This window comes from Chlorocebus sabaeus, chromosome 9, assembly GCF_047675955.1.
Source record: "Chlorocebus sabaeus isolate Y175 chromosome 9, mChlSab1.0.hap1, whole genome shotgun sequence".
NCBI lineage: Eukaryota > Metazoa > Chordata > Mammalia > Primates > Cercopithecidae > Chlorocebus > Chlorocebus sabaeus.
Genome location: NC_132912.1, coordinates 46,612,141 through 46,632,783, shown reverse-complemented (window position 1 = coordinate 46,632,783; position 20,643 = coordinate 46,612,141). Strand labels below are relative to the sequence as shown.

General features: G+C 49.2%; 1 protein-coding gene and 1 long non-coding RNA gene across 3 annotated transcripts in view; one reads left to right on the top strand and one right to left on the bottom strand.

Annotated features, from left to right (window-relative positions):
- Positions 1-20,643, top strand: part of RASGEF1A (RasGEF domain family member 1A) — a 69,726-nt gene that overhangs the window by 14,009 nt on the left and 35,074 nt on the right. The window contains exon 1 of one of the 2 annotated variants that reach the window (XM_007962442.3): positions 20,383-20,641. The exons of the other annotated variant lie outside the window; for it this stretch is intronic. The gene's annotated coding sequence lies outside the window, so the exon portion shown is untranslated. Of the gene's footprint in view, positions 1-20,382; positions 20,642-20,643 lie in introns of those variants that run through there. 2 annotated transcript variants of the gene reach the window in all.
- On the bottom strand, positions 9,735-20,477 carry LOC140712383 (uncharacterized). Its single transcript, XR_012093956.1, has 2 exons — positions 19,800-20,477; positions 9,735-19,613 (listed from the first exon to the last, which is right to left on the bottom strand). It is a non-coding gene; the product is annotated as an uncharacterized lncRNA (long non-coding RNA).

Below are 20,643 nucleotides of genomic sequence, written 5' to 3'. Positions count from 1 at the left end.
CTGCCCAGCAGCCTGCCTGGTGGTCTGACCGTGGTTTAATGCCCTGCCATCCCTTCCCAGGCAGGTCTGCCTACTAGAAAGGGCTGCTGGACGCTGAGCCCCGGCCTGTCCCGCAGCCCCGTAGCCCACCCCTTCCTCCCTACCTTCCAACTCCAAGTGCCTGGCCAGGCCCTTGACTCCTGACCTGGTTCCCCTGCCCACCTAGGCCTGGCTGTGGAGAGGTGGGTCTGCTGGTCTGTCTGCTCCTTCTGGGGTGCCCGCTCTGTGCCCTGCCTGCTGACACCCTTGAAACTAAAGATGTGTCCATGGTGTGGAGTGTGCCTGTGTATACACACCCATGTGGGCGGGTGGCAGTGCCGTGCACACACAGGAGTGCCTGGGTCAGCCCTCTATGCCCCCAAGCCCCCTCTGCTTCTGGGGGCCTGCCCCAGGCACTGCCCTTGGTCATCCCAGCATCAGTGGCGACAGGTGCCGTCTGTGTCCTCACCTTCTGACAACACTCCCCGTGGCCAGGGCCAGGTGGGAGCTCGACACCACCCTGTGTATCCTCAGGGTGCTGCTACCATCCAACAGGGCCTCTCTGTCTGCCTGCTTCTGCATCACCAGGGTTCCGTCTTGTTGGGGAGACTCCCTGTGGCACAGCACCTTCAAGTGTCCCCTCTGAACCTGACAACAGCAAGGAGAGAACTGGTACTTGTGAGGGCCAGATGAAGGCCCGGTCCTTGTCCAGCAGTACCTGGTCCCCCTCACAGTCCTGGAGGAGTGGCTGTGCACAGGGAGGCAGAAGCAGAGGTGTCCCGTGAGCCAGAGAGTGCGGATTCCTGACAGTCCGGACAGTGCGAGCTCCCCAGCTAGCGCTCAACAAGCATGTTTCACAGTCTGCTCAGGGCTCACAATTAACAGGACTGTGCCACCCTGGACTGCGTCTGGAGGTGAGGTGGTGTGGCTGTGGGCTCTGGGCTGACATCTCAATTTTCACAGTGACCCTCATCTGTCACACACACTGACACTTTGTGCTCAGTGGCAAAGCAGAAGCAGTAAATCAATCTGTGTGTCTTTTTCTTTCCTGGGCATGCTTGGGTGTGTTCTGGAAGCTACGCTGTTCCTGCTCCAGCTTTTGTGCCTCCTAGGGGGCTCCAGCTGAAGGGCAAATCCCAGGATGGTGAGGGGCCCCACAAGATGCTTCAGGCAGCAGCAGGGTGCAGATGAGAAGCATGCAGTCCTCATGTTGGGGGGATATTAGGGACCTGGTGCCAAACCCGCGGGGTGCTTCTCATGAGGGCCCCAGGCGGCTGCTGCTGGCTGATCAGTGCTGCATGCTGGGACTGTGGCAGGAAGGTAAACTGAGCCTCAGAAGTTGGGTTGCAGAAGAGTGCCATCAGAGCCCAGCAAGTAGAGCAGGCCTCTTCCTGCAGCCCTTCCTGTTGGATTTCTGGGTTTCTGGCACCTTCCCTGCCTCCATCAGGGGATAGGCACTGCCTTCCATGCCCTGCAGCCTCAGAGGCGCTCCCTAGAGCGAGGCCCAGGCCCCTCCTCACACATTCCCTTCAGCTGTGAGGCTCACTGCTGCTGGAGCCTCTGCCTGGCCCTGGGCAGCTCCTACCTGCACGTCCCCACCTCCACCCAGGCGTCTCTGGCTTCAGCAGGGCTGCCGGTCGGTGCCTGGGTCCATTGAGCCTTGATCCCCAGGACCACCACCCCCAAGCCTCCAGCCCTCTCTGCCCCTTTCAGCTGAGAAGCCGCCATTGACCAGGTGATAGGTGGGAAAACAGCGGAGCCACGATGCCCCTCATGTACTTTTGACATTTGACCTGACCTTGGGGCTAGGTGAGGGGCAGATGTAAGCAAGGAGACTCTGTGGAATGGAGTGTGGAAGGGACCCCCTAGGGTGCCTGACCCCCGCCCACCCCTTCGGCACACCCCACACTTGGGGGTTCTCAAGTCTGGCTGTGTGCTGGGGTCTCCCACTGAGCTGGCAGACGATTCCAACCTCAGAACCACAGCCCCAGACTCTGATTCTGTCGGCCTGGGGGCAGAGCCCAGGAATGTGTTTCTAGCAGTCTTGGGTGGGGTAGGGCACTTTCTGAGAGTGACTTATGTCAAGCAACAGGTGAAATTGGCACTGTCCTGGGTCAGCTAGAACGACTGTGTCCTATGGCTGGTAATGGCACGTGGACCTGGGAGGTGGTCTCTGCATCCCCCAACAGGGAAACCATCATAGCTGCTCAGGTGTGTCCATGACAGGGGCTCTCCTCATTCCCCCATTCCAGGCGGCCCTCCTCTTCCCAGCTGTAGTGAAACCAGTGTCCGGGCAGCTGGCTCCCAGGCAGTGCTCCTCCGTAGCCGAGAGACTGTGCCTTGGCCAAGGGTACACAGTGCCGGAGGAGGTGCCCTGCAGGGAGCTGCACTGGTCCCTCAGGCGCATGTCATTCACCACATTTTCTAGAAGAGGAAACTGAAGTTCAGAAAGGTAAAGGACTTTTGCCAGCTCCCTTGTTGGGAGACACAGAGGTGGCGTGCTTGCCTTGGCCGCTGGACCCTGCTGTGAGCACTGTGCCCTCTCCCCTGGGGACCTTCCCCGAAGGAGGGCACTGAATAATCTTGCTTTTAAATCTACATGAAACACACATGAAAGTCCCTGCAGGAGCACCTTCCCTGATTAGGCAGCATCAGACCCTGGTGGCTGCAGCAGCTTCCTGGTGCGGGGGCCGGTGGGGGGGCAGGAGCATTCTCTGTTTTGGACTCTGAGGATCGGGGAACACTCTGGGGCCCAGCCCCTCCTGCCCACGGGTCTTCCCAGCTGGCTCCTTCGGAGGGACACAGAACTGGCCCTGGTCGGCAGGTAAGGGGAACAGGAAGCCCCAGGGCCAGCCAGGGGCCAGGACGCCCTGCTGGTCTGAGCTGTGTGCAGACACTGACATTTCAGTCCCATCTTGGCAGTGATGTCAGCTGACCTGGGCAGGACCCTGTGCCCGCTGTGTGCCTAGGGGAGCAGAGTCAGCTGACAGCAATGGGGAGGGAGAGTGAGGCTGGGCCTTGCTGGCCAAATCACAAGCACTGTCTTCCTTCTTGGAGCCGCGGAAGTGCTTTCAGAAGCTGAGGCCAACAGAACCCCCTTTCCCCCAGGACCCTGACTCAGGAGAGCATGGTTAGCTGCGGTAGAGTAGGGGCCCTACAACCCCGCATTGGAGAGCGGATGGCCGCTTGGATGAGGGCTTACCAGGGAGGATGGACAGACAGATGGTCAGACGTGGGAAGTGGGTAGCATACCAGCAGGTGGGAGCTGGCGATGGTGTAGGTGTGGGGCAGTGAGGGGATGGCTGCGGGTCTTGGCTACTGTTCTTAGAGTCTGGTTGATTCTTAGCCGTGGTGTCCTGCTCCTCAGATGGACGCAGCTGCCCTGGTTTCTCTCCCTCACAACTGCTTTTTCTGCTTTCTTCTGTTGCCTGGAGTGTCTGTTTCCTCTGGGGTCTGTTCTTCCCTACGTGGATTGCTTCATGCGGGTGAGAAGTCACCGCCTCTGAGGAGCCTTCTCCAGCTGGCCCATATTATCACCAACAGAGCCCCGCCCCCATCCACTCCTGGCTCTCCCCACTTGCTCTAGTTTTTTCCACAGCGCTTGTTGCCAGTTGGTATGTGTTTCCCTGTTTAGTATTTGTGTTTCCCCTTGACCATTTATGCCTCATGAGGCCCAGGACTCTGTGGGTCCCACTGCCTAGAACGGAGTGAGGCAACCCTAAGCCCTCAAGATACAGTTATTGGATGAATGAATACCATTACCTAGCCTTATATTTAGGCCAAAGAGAAATGAATAAGAAAAAAATCTACAGATTAGTTGAATAAAGGGGAAACCCCAAACACACCATTCAAGAAAAAAATGCCTTATTAGCTCACTCTTACTCATAATTAACAAAATACAAATTAAGCCTGCAGTGAGACCATTCTCACCTGTTAGATTGTGGTGCTTGTGAGGGGCATTGAGTGCTGTCCTGGTCGTGGAATGTTGGCCATCGTCATCTTTTCTTCTAAGAAATTAAAATATATAATTCACATAACATAAATTTTACCCTTTTAAAGTGCACAATTTAGTGGGTTTTAGTGTATCCACAAATGGAACCATCATCTCTAATTCCAGAACTCTTTTTTTTTTTTTTTTCAGACCGAGTCTCACTCTGTTGCCCAGGCTGGAGTGCAGCAGTAGTGCCATCTCGGCTCAGTGCAACCTCTGTCACCCAGGTTCAAGCGAGTCTCTGGGCTCAGCCTCCCGAGTAGCTGGGATTACAGGCATGCGCCACCATGCCCAGCTAATTTTTGTATCTTTAGTAGAGACGGGGTTTCACCATGTTGGTCAGGCTGGTCTCGAACTCCTGACCTCAAGTGATCCACCCACCTCAGCCTCCCAAAGTGCTGGGATTACAGGCATGAGCTACCGCACTCGGTCACTTTTTTTTTTTTAAATTTAATTTAATTATCTTATTTTTTATAAATAGAACTGGGGGTCTTACTATATTGCTCAGGCTGGTCTCAAACTCCTGCGCTCAAGTGATCCTCCTACCTCAGCCTACCAAAGTGCTGGGATTACAGGCATGCGCCACCACAGCTGACTAATTTTTTTGTAGTTTTAGTAGAGACGAGGTTTCACCATGTTGGCCAGACTGGCCTTGAACTCCGGACCTCAGGTGATCTGCCTGCCTAGACCTCTCGAAGTGCTGGGATTACAGGCGTGAGCCACCACGCCCAGCCCAGAACTTTTTAATTATCCCCCAAACTGCCCCTTCCCCAACCCACCAGCCTCTGGTAAGCACTAATCTATTTTATGACTCTATAAATTTGCCTATTCTGGATATTTGAATAAGTGGAATCATGCAACATGGCCTTTTTTGTCTGATTTCCTTCTCTTAGCATACTGTTCTCAAGTTCTTCAATGTTGTAGCATGTTGGTATTTCATTCCTTCTATTGCTGTGTAATATTCCATCCTATGGATAAACCGCACTCATTAGTTAATGGATATTTGGGTTGTTTCCACTTTGTGGCTAATATGAAGAATGCTGCTGCGAACATTTGTGTACACGTTTTTGAATCGAAAGAGGTTTTTAAATATTTTGTGGAATACAAAGAGTGGAATTGCTGGGTCCTATGGTAACGCTGTTTAACAATTTAAGCAACTATACCAAATCATTTTCTGAATGGATTGCACAATTTTACATCCTTACCAGCAAAGTATGAGAGTTTCAGTTTCTCAGCATCCTCAGTACCACTTGTTATTACTGTCTTTTCTATTATATCCACCCCAGTAGGTGTTAGGTAGTGTCTCAGTGTGGTTTTGATTTGCATTTCCCTATTAACTAATAATTTTGAGCAATTTTAGTGTGCCTATTGGCCATTTGTACATCTTCTTTAGAGAAATGTCTATGAGGGCCTTTGCCCATTTTTAATTGGGTTATCTTTTTATCATTGAATTGTAAGAGTTCTTCATATATTCTGGATACTAGACGCTATAATATATATGGTATGCAAATATTTTCTCCCATTTCGAGGGTAGTGTTTTCCATTTCTTCTTGATAGTGTCCTTTGAAGCACACGGTTTTCAATGGATCAAGTCCAATTTATCTCTTTTTAAATTTTACTGCACGTGCTTTTGGTGTCATATTTAAGAAACTGTTGCCTAATCCACGGTCACAAAGATTTACACCTGTTTTCTTCTAAGAGTTTTATAGTTTTAGGTCTTGCATTTATTTCTGTGATCCATTGGAATTAATTTTTGTATATGGTATGAGGTGCAAGTCCAAATGTGTTCCTTTGTGTGAGGCTCTCTGGTTGTCCCAGCACTATTTGTTGAAGAGAGTATTCTTTCCCCATTAGATTGTTACGACACTCTGGACAAAAATTGAGTGATCATGGAGGTGTGGGTTTATTTCTGGGCTCTCACCTTTATTCTGTTGATTTATAGGTCTGTTGTTATACCATTACCACACAGTTAGTTACCGTAGCTTTGTAGTAAGTTTTGAAGTCAGAAAATTTGAGTCCTCCAACTTTGTACTTCTTTTTAAGACTGTTTTGGTTGTTCCAGGTCCCTTTCATTTTCACACGAATTTTAGGAACAGCTTGTCAATTTGTGAAACAACAACAAAAATAGCCAGCTAGAATTTTGATAGGGATTGCATTGAATCTGTAGGTCAATTTGGGGAGTATTGCCATCTGAAGAATATTGTCTTAGAATGCATGAACATGGGACGTCCTTCCACTTATTTAAGTCTACATTAATTTCTCCCAACAATGTTTTGTAGTTTTTAGTGTACAAGTCTTATACTTTCGTTAAATTTATAATTATTTTATACTCTTTGATGCTGTTACGAATTAAATTGTTTTCTTAATTTTATTTTCAGATTGTTCATTACTACCATATAGAATTACAATTGATTTTCATATACTGATCTTGTATCCTGTAGCCTTGCTAAATTTATTTATTAGTTCTAATAGTGCATCTGTGTGTGTATGTGCATTCCTTAGGACTTCCTATATATGAGATCATCTGCAGATAGAGATAGTCTTACTTCTTCTTTTCAATATGGGTGTCTTTTTTATCTTTTTATTATCCGATTGCCTAGGCCAGAACCTCCAGAGCAATGTTAAATAGAAGTGGCAAGAGCAGATATATTTGCTTTGTTTTTGATCTTAGAAGGAAAGCTTTTGATCTTCTACAATTAAGTATGATGTTCTGCTTTGGGAGGCCGAGACGGGCGGATCACGAGGTCAGGAGATCGAGACCATCCTGGCTAACACGGTGAAACCCGGTCTCTACTAAAAAATACAAAAAAACTAGCCGGGCAAGGTGGCGGGCGCCCGTAGTCCCAGCTACTCGGGAGGCTGAGGCAGGAGAATGGCATAAACCCGGGAGGCGGAGCTTGCAGTGAGCTGAGATCTGGCCACTGCACTGCAGCCTGGGCGACAGAGCGAGACTCCGTCTCAAAAAAAAAAAAAAAAAAAAAAAAAAAAAAAGTATGATGTTCTGGATTTTTCACAGATACCCTTTATTGGATTGATGAAGTTCCCCTCAATTGCTAGTTTGTTGAGCATTTTTTTAAATCTTCAAAGGATGTTGGATTTTATTAAATGATTTTTCTGCATCTATTGTGATTATGTGGTCTATTGATATGGTATATTACATTGATTTTTGTATGTTGATATAACCTTACATTCCTTGAATACTTACAGCTTAGTCATGATGAATACTTACAAAATATGCTGTTGGATCTGATTTGCTAATATTTTGTTGAGGAATTTTACATCTATATTTATAGATGGTTTTTATTGATTTATAGTTTTTTTCCTTGTGATTTTGTTTCCTGGTTTGAGTATTAAGGCAAATAGTGACCTCATAGAATGAGTTGGTTAGTGCTCTGTATTCTATTTTTTGAAGGAAATTGTAAAGGATTGGTGTTAATTCTTCTTTAAATGTTTGGCAGAATTCACCAGTGACTTTGGCCCTGGGCTTTTCTTTGTGGATGAGAAGTTTTTTGATTACTAATTCAGTATCTAGTTATAGGTTTATTCTGACCTAAGTTTTAGTCTGAGAGTTTGTGTGTCTCTAGGAATTTTCCCCTTTCATCTAGTTTATAGAATTTCTTGGCAAACAGCTGTTCATAGTATTCCCTTATAGTGCTTTTTATGTCTGTAAAGCTGGTGGTAATATCCTCTCTGATTTTACTAATTTGAGTCTTCTCTCTATTTTTTTCTTGTTCAGTGTAGTTAGAGGTTTGTCAATTTTATTTTTCAAAGAACCAGTTTTTGATTTTTCATTAATTTTCTCAAAATTTTTTACTCTTTATTTCATTTACTTCCACTCTATAGTATTTTCTTCTGTTATTTTTGAATTTAATTTGCTTCTCTTTTCCTAGTTTCTCAAGGTGGAATGTTGGGTTATTGATTTGAGAACTTTCTGTTTTTTAATATGGACATTTATAGTTTTATATATTTTTTATCTCAGCACTGCTTTTGCTGCATTCCATAAGTTTTGGCATGTTATGTTTTCATGTCCATTTATTTCATAGTATTTTTTACTTAAGTAAATTTGAGAATTCCCTTGTGGTTTCATCTTTTTCCATTGGTTGTTTAAGAATATGTTGTGTAATTTCCATGTATTTGTAAATTTCCCAGATTCTTTTTGCTATTGACTTCTGTTATTTTATTGTGGTCACAGAACATACTTTGTATAATGTCAGTTATTTTAAATTTATTGAGATTTGCTTTATGGCCTAACATAAGGTCTATTCTGGAGAATATTTCCTGTGCACTTGAGAAGAGTATGTGTTCTGCTGTTGTTAAGTGGAGTGTTCTGTTGATGTCTGTTAGGTCTAGTTGGCTTATGGTGTTGTTCAAGTCTTTTGATTTTTTTTTTAACTGATCTATGGTCTAGTGTTTTTGTTCATTATTGAAAGTGGGGCTATTGAATTCCCCAACTATTTTTGTTGAATTGTCTTATTTCTTCCTTCAATTCTATCAGTTTTTGCTTCTTGAATCTTGGGGCTCTGTTGTTAGGTACATATTTGTTTGTAATTGTTATTTTGTTGATTAATTAGCCCTTTAATCGTTATAAATGTCCTTCTTTGTCTCTAGTAAAAATTTTTGTCCTAAAGTCTATTTTCTCTAATGTTAATAAAGCCATTCTGGTTCTCTTTTGATTACTTTTTGCATGGAATGTCTTTTTTCATATTTTCACTTTCTTTTTTTTTTTTTTTTTTTTGAGATGGAGTCTTGCTCTGTCACCCAGGCTGGAGTGCTGGAGTGCAGTGGCACAATCTCGGCTCACTGCAAGCTCTACCTCCTGGGTTCACGCCATTCTCCTGCCTCAGCCTCTTGAGTAGCTGGGACTACAGGCACCCGCCACCACGCCCGGCTAAATTTTTGTATTTTTAATAGAGACGGAGTTTCACTGTGTTAGCCAGGATGGTCTCGATCTGCTGACCTCATGATCTGCCCATCTCGGCCTCCCAAAGTGCTGGGATTATAGGCATGAGCCACCACGCCCGGCCATATTTTCACTTTCAACTTATTTGTGTTCTCTCTAAAGTGGGTCTGTTTTAGAAAGTCATATAGTTGGATCATGTTTTTTTAATGCTGATAATCTCTGACTCTTAACTGGAGTGTTTAATTCGTTTACATTTAATGTAAATACTAATAAGGTAGGATTTGCTATTTGTTTTTTATGTCTTATGCCATTTTTGTTCCTCTATTCCTTCATTATTTTCTTCTTTTGTGTTAGATATTTAGATATTATCTAGTATACTATTTTACTTTCTTTTCCTTTATTATATATTTTTGAGTCATATTCTTACCTGTTGCCTGTAGGGTTATAATTAACATCTTAACATATAGCTATGTATATGTTATATGTACATGTCAATGTTCAGATTAATACAAACTTAATTGCAACAGTATGCAAAAACTTTGCTCCTCTCCTCTCCTTTGTGCTGTTATTGTCATAAAATTTACAAATACCTTGTGTGCTTATCAGTCTATATTTAAAATTATTGTTTCATGCAGTTGTCTTTTAATTCAGGCTCATTCAGGGTAGTATGGTCATAGACCAGTTGTCTTTTAATTCAAATAGTAGAAAAATAGAGTTAAGTGCATAAAAATGTGTTTATACTATCTTTTATATTTACTAATATATAACAATAAATATAAAGCTAGTAAAGTTACCTTTACTGGTCCTCTTTATTTTTTCACATGATTTCAAGTTGCTGTTTATTGTCCTATTGTTTCAGCCTGAAGGACTGTCTTTAGTAGTTCTTATAAGGCAGGTCTTCTACTGATGAGTTCTCTATTTTATTTGTCAGGTAATTTCCCTTTCATATTTGAATGACAGTTTTGCTGCGTAAAGGATTCATGGTTGACACCTCTTTTCTTTCAGTATTTTGAACATGTCATCCCAACTGCTTTCTGCCCTTCATGGTTTCTGTTAAGAAATCTACCTGGAATTTGTTGAACTTTTAGGATATGGAGATAATATTTTCATCTAATTTAGAAAGTTTTAGCCATTATTGCTTCTAATTTTTTTTCTGCCTTATTTTGCACTCTCCTCTTTTTCTGAGACTCTTCTTATACATATGACAGTGTCCATTACGGTGCCTGTGGCTCTATTTATTTGTTCCTTTCTTTTTTCTTTCTGTGCCTCAGACTGGATAATCTCAATGGATGTTTTTTCAAGTCACTGATTCTTTCTTCTGTCTGTTCAAACCTGTTGTTGAGCCCTCTTGCTCATGTTTCATTTCGTTTACTTAGTTTTCAACACCAGAATTTCTGCTTGGTTCTTTTTTATAAATTTGTATTCCTTTATTGATATTTTCTGTTTGATATATTGCTTCCATACATTCCTTTAGTTCTTTAAACATCATTTCCTTCAGTCTTTACAAAATATACTTAAAGTAGCTGATTGAAAGTTTTTGTTTAGTAAGTCAAGTCTGGAAATCAGATTCTCCCCACTCTTTGGGGTTTGTTGCTGCTGCTGTTTATTGTAGTAATGGTTATTTGTTTTGTGACATTTCTGGATTACTTCTGCAAAGCCTGTATTCTTTTGTGTGTGGCACTGAAATCTCTGCTCAGTTATCTTAGTGGTCAAATAACGATTGGAAAGAAATTTTCTTAAGTGCCTGGAGCCAGTAAGTTCTCAGTCTTTGCTAAGGGGCTCTGTGTGCTTGGGTATGCTTTCAGCTCTCAGCTAAGCAGTTGATAACTCTGCTTTAGTCTTCTCTTCCTGCTTGCACAGAGCCTTGAAGTCAGCCAGAAGTGAGTGCTTAGAGTTTCCCAAGTACTTTTCTGAGCATGTGCACAGCCCTGAGCATGCACTTGACCTTCTAGATTCTCAGGAATGCACTGCAGTTTTTCAAAACCCCTATGATCATGTCATTACTGAACTTTTCTTTTAAGCTTTCTGGTTAGTCTATTGCTTACTTCACTGTTATCTATTGCTTCAGGCATCTGTGAAATTAAATACCAGTAATTGTTTTTGACAATGAACCTTGGGGAATATGGTTTTTGTGCTTGAGACCTCTGAGTCAGGTCAAATACAGACATCCTTGTAAGTGGGGTCTCCATGGGAACTACTGGACAGGTCGAATAACGATAGTTTCTGAGAATGAAGCTTTGAAAGAGTTCTATTGCTGTTCTCCCACCAGGGGCTGTTGTGCTAGTGGTTTTCATGATGAATATGGGGTCTTACTTTTCAAGGCACTTGGGATACAGAGTCAGGGATGGGACTAGGGCAAGTTCAAGTGCTACAAAGTTTGCAGTTCTTACTGAGATTAGGTTGTTTTTTGAATAAATCCTCCTAAGATTTCTGCAAGCTTTTGGAAATTAATTTTGGAAGTTCTAAAAAAGTAGATTCTGACCTTTTTGTTTTTTGCTGGTTTTCTTGTCGCTTTTTTGGAAGAGAGGGTTTTTAGAGGTCCTTACTCCACCATTTTCACTACCTGGCCATACTCTACTGAAAGCACTTCTGTGATGTCTCTTTAAACTTACCATGCTCATAACCTTTGACCCAGCACATCAAGTGTTAGGAGTTCATCTTTTATATATGGTCACACGTTTGAATAAAAACTTTTCATCAAGTCAAGAATGCCCATTGCAGGAGTGTTTTTAGTTGCCAAAGACTGTAAAACACCTCGGTGTCTTTTGCTACAGGACCTCTTACATGTGTGGCAGCCCACCTACCCAGCGGAATATCCTGCAGCTGCTACAGAACATGTGGAGTTTCCAGGAACTGAGGGGCTCTGTCCAGGTAGCTGCAGGTGTCTGGGGCAAGGGAAGAAACTACAGGGGCATCATTCCAGGCACCACCGATTAGAATGAATAATACTCCTTCTTTGAGAGCCTGTGATTCTGGGAATGACTAAGAAAGAAACTTCTGGAACATTTGTGTCTGCTCTAGGAATAGACACATGCACAGAAGCACGTGCAGACTTGTGCATTCGTGGGTTGCCTCATTTCCATTTCATATCAGGTCCCTTTCCACCAGCCTAGAGTGTCATCCTCTCTGGCTCATGGGGATGGCAGCTGTGGGCCCTTCCCATGGAGGAGGGGGCAGGACTCCCTGAGATGCATTGCTGCCCACATGCCCTACCAGCCTGACCAGCCTCACTCTGATATCTTTCAGGGTCCCCCAGTATCCCCACTTGCCTGAATGGCAGTCGGGGCCCTGCCCATCACAGACAGCCTCTCCCCTGCCCTACAACGTGTTATAGGGACCTGCCAAAAGAGGAGTTGGGGAAACCCACGGGACCCTCACAGCACCCTGGTGTCTTTGCAGAGTTGCAGGAGTATATGTGGACATGGGTCTGGGGCAGTGAACGAGGAGGCTGGAAGAGGAACCCAGGCTTTCTCCACTAAACTTAAATAAAATATAAGTAAACGGTCAAAAACAGTAGTCATAGAGTTATCCAAAGTACTGCAGTTCGGTGAAGTACACTGAGCAGCTCAAGGGTAGGAAGCCACACAATCTGCAATGGCTAACCCTGCTGAAGGCAGTTCTGACTTTGCATGGCTAACCCCCCTGAAGACAGGTCTCAATCTGCACTGTAACACTCCTGAAGGCAGATGGCAGTCTGCAGTGGCTAACCCTCCTGAGGGCGAGTCGCAATCTGCGATGGCTAAACCGTCTGAAGGCCGGTCTCAATCTACAGCATCAGCCCTCCTGAAGGCGGGTCTCAATCTGTGATGGCTAATCCCCCTGAAAGGCACACCTGCGTCAGGCCCGGCCACCTTGGCCTGTGTGGCACACTCCCCTGATGGGCAGGTCAGGGGCTGTGCTGAGCCCAGATCCCTGCCCACAGATACAATGGCTGGGTCTCCTTGTGCCTGTACCTGAGTGTTTACAGGACAGGGCTCTATTCCCTGTGGGAGAGGAGGCATCCCATGGCGGTCCTGGGACATTCAGGCAGAGAAGCTCTGTGGTCTAGGTGCTGGGGCCATGCTGGGAGGGTCCCTGGGACTTCTATGGGGCTGGGTGTCATGGGGTCCCTGAGGAGTAGCAGCCGAGTTTGGGGAGAGCAGAGCCAGCTAGGCATCCTGGCATGAGTGCGTTCAGGCCTGGGCTTGGTTGGAACCCATGCCCTGCGTTAGCCTGGTGCCTCCGATGAACACAGCAGGGACTGGAGGGAGGGGGCTGAATTGGCTGGGAAGTAGCAGATGCAGCAACTCTTTCTAGAAATGTAGGTGAGAAGAAAAGAGAGGTTGGGAGGCAGCTCAGGAGGAGTCGGGGTCAGGAAGACTGTGTTTGTGGTCTGGAGAGGGCAGAGGCTGAGGGGAAATGGAGGCAAAGAGTAGAAGGGAGGGGAGAAGGGGGAGAGTGGGAGTTAGGGGCACAACAGTGGGGTCAGGGATCAGCTCAGGGGCCTGGGCCCATGATGGCTGGAGGCTCCTTTGGAGGGCAGGTGAGGCAGGAGAACAGACTAGGAACCTCCGGGGTCGGGGAGGAGTAAGGGTGCTGGCCAAGGATAGGTGGAAACCAAGGGCCCAGGGAGACAGAAGCCTCTCTCCTTGCCTGGTGCCTCCAGTTCCCATAGGCCAGGCTGGCCCCCTAGACCCCCTCAGAAGGCCACACTGACCCTGAGATCCTCTATAAGACTAGGCTGGTCATGAGACCCCCAATAAGGCCAGGCTGGTCACAAGATCCCCTGCAAGGTTAGCCTGGTTCCAAGACCCTCTATAAGGCCAGACTGGTCCTGAGACACCCTACAATGTTAGACTGGTCCTGAGACTCCCCACAAGGCCAGGCTGGTCCTAAGACCTCCTACAAGGCCAGCCTGGTCTTAAGACCCTCATAAGGTTAGGCTGGCCCCTCCCACAAGGCCAGGCTGGCCTTGAGACCCCCCTGTGGTCCTAAGCATCCCTGCTTTGTTCCCCACACACCAGGGGATCTCAGGTGTGAGCTGTCAGGCAGGGTCTCCTCTGAGTCTCCCTTCTCCAGGAGCCTGTGAAGGGCTCCGAGGGAGGGGCAAGCCCTGAGTGGGCCACTGCTGTTCCAGCCTTAACTTTGTGCAGTCTTAGTGGGAGCAGGGATGCCTCATGTCCTGGTTTTAGAAGATGAGCATGCACTGTGTTATGCTATCATGAAGCCATTCATAGTAATTGGAGAGAACTTGGGAAGCACTTGACAAGGCTAAATGGAGAGAAGAGGAGGAGGGAGGGCAGGAGAGATGGAGAGAGGGTGTATGCCGGCCAGTGGAGGGAGGCACCCTGATTAGACTTTTGGTATGTGGATGCTTGTCTGTTTTATAGGCGCAGGTGCAGACATGCACACGTGCACAGGCATGTACACTCGTAATGCACACGTGCAACTATGTACACACACACCCATGCCTGTTGCACACATGCACAAAGCACACATGTGCATACGCACTTCCTAAGATACACAGGTACACTCAAGCACATGAACACGTGCGCACACAAGGTCACACAAACACACATGGATGCACGATGCCCTAGACGATGCCTGCTGCCATGTCTTTGCTCCGGGGAGGTGCTTGGGGATACCTGCTGTCCATTTCTCTCCTTTTGCTGCCAGTGACCCTGGCTTTTCCCTGACACTTAAGCTCACACTCTGTATTACCTTTAACATTAGTTTTGCAGATTTCACAGGTGCCAAGTGATGACTCAAGGCTTTGACTTGCAAGCTTTTTGTCACCATGAAGTAGTTTGCTCCTGGTTGGGCCTGCCCTATTTCCATGTGCTGTCCCTCTTCTGTCTTTCTCATTGGTATTTTCTATGTCTCACTTTGTGCAGGTCTCTGCTCATATGGTGGGGTGGGTATCCAGAGCCTTGTGACGGGAGGGGTCCCTGTTGGTCATGACCTGCTTCATCTTGGGGAAGTGACTTCCCGGGCCCTCACCCGTCCTGCCTGCATGGCTGCAGCCTCCTCCCTTGTTGGGTCCCACTATGCTGGGCATGATGCTGTGTCCTCATCCCATGCATTATGTCCCCCCGATCCCTAGATGCGTTCTCCACTGTCCCCTGTGCATGTGGCAGGCTGGCGCTCAGTGTGGTGGGCTCCCTTCCCCTGGACCAGAGGCCCTGCGTCCCAAGCTGAGTTCTGACTGCTGCCACCTCCCTTAGCACTGAGTCCCACACACCAATGGGGGCAGGAAGGATCTCTGAGGACGTCGCCTGTGCACTGCCTTTTTAGCAAGCTCCTGGGCAGTGTGGTCAGGCTTGAGAGCCCCATCTGGAGGAAGCCTCCCAGCCTGGCATTCCTGCCTTTCCCGCACTCCTGCCTTGCTGAAACCCTGGATGCTCTGAGTGTGGCTGAGGAGGGGTGGCCAAGGCACATGGATACAGGACCCCAGGAAGAGCCTCAGGAAAGACTCGTGGACCCCAGGAGGCAGAAGAGGATGTGGAAGGGCTAAATCCACTATGGTACCTTGATGTGCTTCTCAAAGGTGCCCATGTGTGAGGGTGGAGGCTCTGACTCAGACGACTGGGGAGAGGCGTGCCTGACACTGTGGCCAGTGGGCTCCTTCCCAGGTATGCTGGGGCCTGGAAGGATGCTGCCTTGCACATCAGAAAGCTCAGCTGACTCCCATTCACCCCCTCCTTCATGCCTTCTGCCTAAAGCCATGAGTGTTTCAGTGCATGGAACATTATTCTCCAAAAGGGAGCACTAATGGTATAGCCTGAGGGAAATTCCAGAAGACTTAGGGGTTCTCCACTGACCCAAGGGACGGGGCTGGCTGCCAGACAACCTTCCCTGGAGCCTGTGGGTCTGCTTGGGTGTGGGTTTGACTGGGGCCATCAGTGGCCTCTGCCCAGGGGTGCTGACCAGCCTTGAAGGAGCCTGGAGAGGCCTTTCTGCAGACTGTAGCTGTGTGTGCAGGAGGCTTGAGTCTGGCAGACATCAGGCCTGAGCCTGGGGACAGTGCGAGCCCTCAAACCCCATTGGAGGCAGGGGCTGTCTGAGGAGCCTCTGGAGCTCACTGAGGGCTTGCTTCATTTTGCTTCATGTTTTGCCAACACCCTTGTGAATTGGCATCATGGGTCCCACTTCATGTCCTGGAGAGGATAGAGAGGTAGGCACCATCACCCTCAGGGTTTGGACCCGAAGCTCTTGGACAATGTGGTGTGGTCCGGTAATGAGGTGGCACCAGCAGGGCAGGGTCGGGGGCTAGAGCCTTTCTGTCCCTTAACCCTCCTCCTGGAACCCAAGGCCCCATGGGCTGAGCCTCATCAGGGCCTCTGCAGCACCGGCGTGGTCCTCGTCAGCCCGCGTGGAGCACTGGGCTCCTGCTTCTCTGTTCTGCAAGGTCTGTCACCTGCCTCAGGCCACCTTCCATCCTCCAAAACCAGTGGATGCCTCTCACTTGCCATTGCTTGACCCTGTAGGCTGTGCCTTTTAGAAGAGGGTTTTGCCCTAACTCCGCCTTTGTTCTTGGGGGGATGAGCGGAGGGAGGCTTAGGCCCCTTCCTCCACATCCCTTCTTCCCTTAGGTGTGGCCACAGCTGACCTAGATAGGCCCTGAGGTGCCGACAGCTTCTGCCTGTCCCGGCCCAGATATTCTCTCTTATTTTTCTCTCCTTCAGTTTTCTTCATGCGATTGAAGTGTAACACACACAGAAACATGCCTGAGCCAGAGCCACAGTGTACACTTAGTGATTTTTCATGGGGTGACTACGCGGGGACACTCAGATCCAGCCCCTTTCAGCCCCTGCCCCAGGGCAGTACCCCAGACCTCTGGGGGTGAGGGTGCCCTCACTGGCCCTGAGCTGGCTCCGCGTGGGGCCAACCTGAGATGCTCTTTGTGCATGGTGTCCTTGACTCCCTGCCCTTGCCTGTGGTTGTCTGGGCGGGTTATCCTCAGCCTGGAGCGTTCCATTGAGTGACACATGCCGCAGCTTGGTGGAAACCCAGTCCCCTGTGGGGGGTGCTTGGGTCATTTTCAGTTGGAAGCCCTTGTGAGTAGGGCTGCTGCAGACACTCCTGTGTGTGTCCTTCGGTGTGAGTCTCTAGTGTTTCTGCCCGGCCTCCATCCAGGATGGAATTTCTGGTCCTGGTGTGGTCGGTGTTCATAGGCATGACTGGGCTGTTTTCCTGCCTGGCTGCACCAGCTGACTCTGCCGTGCCACCAGCAGCTGAGAGTTTGGGTTGTGCCATCTCATCAGCATGTGGCATTTTCTGGCTTTTGATAGTAGCCATGCTGCCGGGTGTGCAGGGTGCCACACTGCAGTTTAGTGCCCTCCCCAGATGAGTCATGGAGCTGGGTGCTCTCTTAGGCCTATCACCCCTTGGATAGCCGCCTTTCAGTGAAATATGTCTTCAAGTCTTTTGCCCATTTGTAAAATATTGAGTCTTCTGACTTTTTTGATTTACATGAGTTCTTTATATATTTTCGTTATGAGTCCTGTGCTGGATATATACAACCAAATCGTATCCACGCCTGTGTCTCTATATCTGTCTACACACACACACACACGTGCACATACATAGGTTCTGAGTGCCTCTGTGCACAGACATGTTACAGTCACTGGGATGTAGCAGTGAACAAAACAAAGATCCTGCCCTCATGGAGGTCGCATTCTCAGGAGAGCAGACGAACGAACCAGGAGGTGGAAAGGCTCTGCTGGACCCAGTAACCTTGAGGAAAACCGTTCCATGGCGGGAAAGTGCTGGGGCAGAGGGTGGCATTGCAGCTGTGTTAGTGGGAAGGTGGCCTGTTGGGGTGGGGGGCACAGACACTGCAGAGCACATTCCACTCAGGCGAGGGTGGGCAGGGCATGTCAAGGCTGAGCAGGGAGCACTGAGGTCCCTGATGGGGCTATTTGTTAGGACTCTGCCTTCATTGAGATTGAGGTGGGAGTCAGAGAGCTTCTAACTCAGGTTCTAAGAGATCCCCTCTGGCTGCTGTGTGGAGACAGCAAGGGTGGACTCTGAGAGGGAGCCTTTGCGAGTGTAGTAGTCTGTTCTCACACTGCTATAAAGAAGGGCCTTGGTCAGGCGCGGTGGCTCATGCCTGTAATCTCAGCACTTTGGGAAGCTAAGGTGGGCAGATCACTTGGGTCAGGAGTTTGAGACCAGCCTGGCCAACATGGTGAAACCCCGTCTCTACTAAAAATACAAAAATTAGCCGGGCATGGTGGTGTACGCCTGTAATGTAATCCCAGCTACTCAGGAGGCCGAGGCAAGAGAATCGCTTAAACCCAGAAGGTGGAAGTTGCAGTGAGCTGAGATCATGTCACTGCGCTCCAGCCTGGGCGATAGATGGAGACTCCATCTCCAAAACAAACAAACAAACAAACAAACAAACCAGAGACTGGGTAATTTATAAAGAAAAGAGGTTTAATTGGATCACGGCTCTGCGAACTGTATAGGAATCGTGGCAGCATTTGCTTCTGGGAAGGCCTCAGGGAGCTTTCACTCATGGTGGAAGACAGAGTGGGAGCAGGCAGGTCTGACATGGCAGGAGCAAGTGAGAGAAGGGGGAGGTGCCCCACAATTTCAAACAGTCAGATCCCTCCAGAACTCACTCACTCACTAACAGGAGAACAGCGCTGAGGGGATGGTGCTAACCCATTCATGAGAACTCTGCCCCCATGATCCAATCGCCTCCCGCCAGTCCAACACTGGGGATTACAATTGAACATGAGATTTGGGTGGGGACACACACCCAAATCATATCAAGGGGAGTCCAGGCTTCTGTCCTGAGACCCTCAACTCAGAACCTTGACAGCTTGCCTGCTCTAGGCTTCGCCATCCTCAGAGCAGCATCTGTTGCTCTGGTCAGAGGCAGCCCCATTCCAGGCCTTGTGCCCTGCCCCTAGCTAGAGGAGGCATCTGGAGAAAGTGCCTCTTCCTGTGTGTCTGGTCTCCATGAAGCCCCAGCAGATGGCCACTGGCCCCATCACATCTGGCTTTTTCTCTGCTTTCTGAAGTGGCAGTGGGATTCTGCCTCAGGCCCCACCGGCCCTCCCTGCAGGACGGCCTCAGTCCCAGCTGCAGGGATGTAAAGCAGGACGCCTGGCAGGGCTCAGCCCCAGCACAGCAGCCTCCTCACATCCTCAGGCACCAGGAAGGATGTGGGTCAGGTCACACATGAATGCTGAGGTCACACTGGTGGGTAAAGGAGATAGCACCATCTGTGTCAGCCAGAGACGGGGGCAAGGGCCCCATTCCTTCTGGGGAAATGTCTGCCTTATCAAGGTCGTTGGGTGACACTGGTGCAATCTGGGATGAGCACGATGGGAAGCGACCCTGTGACTGTGTAAGAAGGCTTGTGGGACTGCCCACCCATCCGCCACCTCCTCTAGAGTGTCACATTCAGGGAGGCAGAGGGGATGCTCGCTCTGGGGTCAGGAGGCAGCAGGGCCAACTGCTCACACGGACTTCCTGAGACAACACTGGGTTCACCCCAGGGCCGAGATGTTCTGCAGGGCCATGGTACAGGGCTGAGGAAGGCAGGGGCAGGTGCCTGGAAGGCTTCCCCAGGAGCAAGACACCAGGCTTCACCTTCTTGGTGCTCTCCATGAAGCCACCTGAAGGGACAGGGTGGCCCTGCAGGCCCAGACCATCCTGATGCCACCTGTCCACCTGCCAAGGTCACCATGAGCTTTGCATCTTCTGGCTGGCCTGAAACAAGATGCAGAAGCAAAAGTGGGGGAGGACATTGTGAAAGCTGGAGGGCCACTATGCCATTTCTGCCTGGTTGCCTCGTACTCCCCGCACTGCCCACCCAGAGGCACTGCATACCAGGCAGTAATGTATAGTGCATGCTCTGAGCAGTGGGAAGCAGTTCCAGGCCAAGCCAACACTCACTGGTAGAGAAGGGCGGGTGAGAGGGCAGTGCTCCAGGAGAAGGACTTCTGTCTCCAGGCCCTTGAGCTGGCTTGAGGGAGGCCAGTGAATGGACCCAGCACAGCCCCTACTTTCCCAAGACAGAGACAACTGCCCATCGAACCAGCCTAGTAGGTACTCTTGCTGCTAGTAAGTGAGCAGGCAAATAAGCTGGGAGGCAGAGGGCCTCTGGCAAGGCCTGGGCAAGAGCCGTGGGGTGGAGGTGGGGTGAGGGTATGGGCGTCCCGGGGCCGCCAGATGTCTTCAGGGTCACGATTGTCCATCAGCCCATGGCTTGCGAGCTCTCCGGGGTTGTAAGAGCCTCTCTGTGAGGTTCAACCTGAGCATACCCCGCTCTTCCCTAGTGGCCGCCCCGCCGGCCAGCTTGGACCCCCCCAGAACCCATGGGTCTCTCACCCAGCTCAGGTGCTGGATGCTCCAATCCAGGCCCCAGGAGAGGGCGCTCTTCGGTTCCGCGAATCTTTCCCGTCCACATCCTCTGAGGGAGTGGGGTCCACTGCAGGGACTCGCGGAGGGGGAGCCCCGTCACCTGACAGATTGCTTCTGAGGCTGGGGCTCTGGGGGCGGGAGGCGCCTCACTGTGCCATGTGCCCGGCCCACCCCTCGCCGTGGCTCAGATCAGTCCTCCCACAAAAGCAGCTGCCGTGGCCCCCGCGTTCCAAGGAAATGGAAGGACAGGGAGTTCTGTGCGACGCCGGTCTCAGGCCAGAGATGTGTGGAGTGAGCGCCCCGTCAGGGGAGGCATTCAAGCCAAATGCTGGCAGAGCACCTGCTGTAGTTCCGTAGTGGATGTCTACGATCAGGT